Here is a 4,693-nt window from a genome sequence, read left to right on the forward strand (position 1 = left end):
GGGAAATTCCACATGCTGTGGGTGCCACAAAAAAATAAATAAAATAAAAAATAAAAATTAGGGCTTACAAAATGATTCAGGTTTATTTTTATTTTTGTCTTTTTAGGGCCACACCCACAGCATATGGCGGTTCCCAGGCTAGGGGTCTAATCAGAGCTACAGCTGCCAGCCTATACCACAGCCACAGCAACGCTGGATCTGAGCCACATCTACGACCTACACCTCAGCTCACGGCAACACCGGATCCTTAACCCACTGAGCGAGGCCAGGGATTGAACCCACATCCTCTGGATGCTAGTCGGGCTCATTAACTGCTGAGCCACAGTGGGAACTCCTCAGGTTTCTTTTTAGTAAAAAAATGTCCTATAGGTAAATAGAGCATGGCACAGGCAGGACACTGGGGGACGGAGGCTCCAGGAGCACAGATGGGGGCAGCCAGCCCCGCAGGGGAACCCTGCATTCTCATGTTGGCCCAAGAGAGGCAGGAGGTGGAAGACTCAGGTGATTCCAGAGACGAGAGGCCCCCTCACTGACCCAGACCTTGAGGGGCTGATACAACAGGGCCTGATGGATTTTTTGAAAACCCTACCCGAGGCCGACTGGCCGCCGGCAGGGAGCCCAGGGGCCGGCCCTAACCGCCAGGGGGCAGTGTGGGGCTCACTTGCGGGGCCACACAGAGGAAGGAAGGGGAATCCTAACCGTTTACTGTAAACCGGGCCGGCCTGGCCCTGGAGCAGGTGCTCAGAAAGGGTGCTGGATGCATCCTCAGACCTGGGTGCCCTCGCGGGCACCCTCTGCCCTGGTCTATGCTCAGCACCCTGAAGGCGCTCAGCCTTCAATCCTAAGTCACTTGTCTGGCGCTTACTGAGCTTCTGCTGTGTGCAGGCACTGAGCGAGGCTCTGAGGATCCAGGATTGAAGGAGAGAGCTCCCGCCCTCCCCCGGGGGTGCTGGACGCAAAGATAGTGAGGTCCCAACAGCAAACCAGAAAGGGGTCACCAGCTATAGAGGTGGTACCGAGAGGGATGGGCTGGGGGGGCTCTGACGGCCCCCAGGAGTGATGGCTAAATGAGGTCCTGCAAGATGCAGAGGGTTTGTGCAGGGGAGACAGGATCTCTCCTCTCTCCTGTTTGTGCTTAAATTACAGACCGTCCAAACACAGAAATCTGGGCAGCTGCCGATGAGACGGAAGCAGGTGGATGACCCCTGAGACGTGGTCAAGTGACAGGCCGTAGGATGGGAGGGCGCACGGATCCTGCAGCCCACGTCGGGCTGGGACCTACCTGGGAAGGAGGCTGCCCCCTGGGGATATTCCTGTGCCACACTGATCTTCTGCCAGGTACACGCTTTGCCTTTTAAAAAACTGGGAGGCGGGGAGTTCCCGTTGTGGTTCATCGGGTTAAGAACCTGACGAGTAGCCATGAGGTTGTGGCTTCCATCCCTAGCTTCATTCAGTGGGTTGGGGATCTGGCATTGCTGTCAGCTGTGGTGCGGGTCACAGACACGGCTTGGATCTGACGTGGCTGTGGCTGTGACTGCGGCTGGCAGCTACAGCTCCCATGAGATCCCTCGCCTGGGAACTTCCATATGCCACAGGTGCGGCCGTAAAAAGACAAAGTAACAACAACCGGGAGACGGTGGGGAATGCAGAGCAAGTATTAAATGAGTTTCCTTTGGGAACTCAGTAGAAGAGGTGCTCCCACAGCACTGCGGAGGCACTGAGTGCCACCGAATGGCTGCATTTGCATTTAACCTTTTTAATGTTAAAAAAGACAATAAAACAAAGCACTTCTGTGGCTGGCTCTGGGGGGAACACAGGTCGGGACACAATTACCACAGCCCAGGCCCCAGAAGGGGCCCATGTCGGGGGTGGGCCGGAGGAGAGCAGGAGCCCCGCCTGGTTGAGCTGTGGGCAGACCCTGCCTGAGAGAGGCAGGCCTCCATCCTGACCCCCCCGCCCAGAGACCCATCTTGCCCAATTTTGGCCTGTGTCAGTGTCTTCATGGCAACCACAAGTTGGCCCTAAACCCACTTACAGTAAGAAGTTACTGCAGGTGACACTGGGTCATCCCCAGCGCACGTTGCCACACGAGACTGGGCACGGCCACCTCCTGTCCAGAACGGCCCAGTGGACACCGGCACAGACAGGATCACATGAGGCTCCTGCTCTTAGGCCCACAGGGGAGGGACGGGACGATGGCCAACAGTGGTGTCCCCAGAGGCCTCAGGGGAAGGGCCTGCAGCCCTCTGACGGATGGGAAATGGCCCAGAGGCAGAGGCTCCAGGTTCCGAAGAGGAACTGAAACAGCTGGCGTCAGAGAGCCGGGGGCTGGGCCAAGCCTCTGCTCCTGAGATTCTGGAACCTGGGCCGGGCGTCTGACGGTGCTGGTGGGAGCGCAGGCCCTGGGAGGCCGCCGCGAAGGAAGCGGGGGCAGCAGGAGCGCTGTCTGGTGGTCACTGAGGGGAAGAGGATCAGAAGGCAAGATGGAAGGAGCCCTTCCCAGGAGCGCGCACGCGGCACGGGAGGAACCCAAGGCGGGTGTGCGCCGGGCAGGGCAGAGAGGCCGTGTGTCCACCCTCCCTGTGCTCCCCCGCTAATGCGAGGGGCAGGAAGGTCATTGACAGGGGCGTCTATGAAAGTCCAAATAGAACACTCTTCGTTTCAATGAACGTGACTTTTTTTTTTTCTTTGCTTTTTTAGGGCTGCACCTGCAGCACAAGGAGGTTCCCAGACAGCACCACCAGATCCCTAATCCACTGAGCGAGTCCAGGGATCAAACCCGCAACCTTGGGGTTCCCAGTCAGATTTGTTTCTGCTGTGCCATGACGGGAACACCATGAACGTGACTGTTTTGACACTGAGTTTTGCATGTGACAGGGATGCTTGCAATTTTTTTCTTGGCCGCACACATGGCATTCGGAAGTTCCAGGGCCAGGGACTGAACCTGTGCCACAGCAGTGACAAGGTCGGATCCTTAACCCACTCAACTGCCAGGGGAGCTGCCTTGTACTTCTGTTTTTTTTTTTTTTTTTTTTTTGTCTTTTTGCCTTTTCTTGGGCAGCACCCGTGGCACATGGAGGTTCCCAGGCTAGGGGTCGAATTGGAGCTGTAGCTGCTAGCCTACGCCAGAGCCACAGCAACGCCGGATCCGAGCCACGTCTGCGACCCACACCACAGCTCACGGTAACGCCGGATCCTTAACCCACGGAGTGAGGCCAGGGATCGAACCCGCAACCTCAAGGTTCCTAGTCGGATTCGTTAACCACTGCGCCACGACGGGAACTCCGTGCCTTGTGCTTCTTGACTGTGAGGTCTCAGCCACGACTCGGGTCACCGAGCCTGTCACCTGGCGGGCACTCTGTGCAGCAGGCCATCGTCCTCTGGAGTGGACGCTTGTCGCTGTCGAGAGGTCAGCAGAGGCAGGCCCCTCCCTTCACACGCGGCGCTGCCTTCAGGCGCTCCCATCCCACCCCACGGAAACGTCTTCCGGTCAGATTTGCAGTGACAGCGATCCATTTGTTCCTGTTCATTTTACTCAGGACTCAAATGAACCAACCCTGAGCCAACATGTTACTGAGTCACTTGCCTTCACTTTCCCAGAGTCAGATTTTGCTTCAAAGCCATGCATCTTCTCACTACACGTGTTTTCACAAGGACCTTGAAGGTTCTGATTACATTCCTTGAAATGCTCCAAAGTGTGTGTCCACGAACCCAGTTTTCAGCCAATAACCACCCTACACAAGAATGAGAAGGTGCAGTTATTCACCTAACTCTCTTCTCTCTCTTCAGCCTCTAGCTTGGGGGCTTTTGACAAGGCGTGTCCTTTGCGAGTGAGCGCGCTTCAGGATGGAGGGGAACAGAGCTCTGCCCCCAGGTACTTCGTGTGAAGGTAAAACCAGGGGCTGGGACGCTTGGCACCCTGGACGAGATCAGTCGGCAGGCCCCCTCCGACCAGGGTGTGTCCAACGGGGGCCCTAACCGAGCAGCCACCCCGTGGCTTCAGCCATCTAAAGCAGGAGGCTTTAGTCTGTGTCCTATGTCACGTTACGGGCCAGAGTGTCCGGCCAACAATGTCCACTGATTGTGCTTCCTTGGTCCCAAGCACAGTGGTGACAAATTCCAAACAGTCGGGTGAGATGAGCACATCGGCAAGTGCATGGGGTGTTTTGACTTGAGCAGCAAATCACAATGTACCTAATTTAGTGCACGACCTGACACAAACACAACACAGATCATACATTTTTCTTTTTTTACAACAGGTTATTTTAAAAATCCGCATGCTTTTCTTTCTGCCTAAGGGAAGCACCAGCCAGCTGTGCTTGGCACGCTCACCTCACTTGCTGACTTCTCTCTGCAAACGGGACAGAGGGGATCAGCATATATGGATACACGTTTGAGACAACGGCTGTGCTGCCTAATTAGTGGCAGGGTTTTTTGACCAGTGTTAGTCTGGTGAATTTGATGACATCAGGATTTAATTAAAATGGGGGAAAGTGGAGTTCCCGCTGCAGCACAGCAGGATCGGTGGTGTCTCTGCAGGTTCGAGCCCCTGCTTGGCACAGTGGGTAAAGGACCTGGCGTTGCTGCAGCTGCGGTATAGGTCACAACTGCAGCTGCATATGCAATCTGATCCTTGGCCTGAGAACTCCACATGCTGTGGGCCACTGAGAAAGAAAAAAGACACGGAAAAGTA

Source organism: Sus scrofa, chromosome 3 (genome assembly GCF_054392235.1).
Source record: "Sus scrofa isolate SSC_HxYL_T2T_F1_AM1 chromosome 3, Sscrofa_HxYL_maternal_Yorkshire_Landrace_v2.0, whole genome shotgun sequence".
Taxonomy (NCBI): domain Eukaryota; kingdom Metazoa; phylum Chordata; class Mammalia; order Artiodactyla; family Suidae; genus Sus; species Sus scrofa.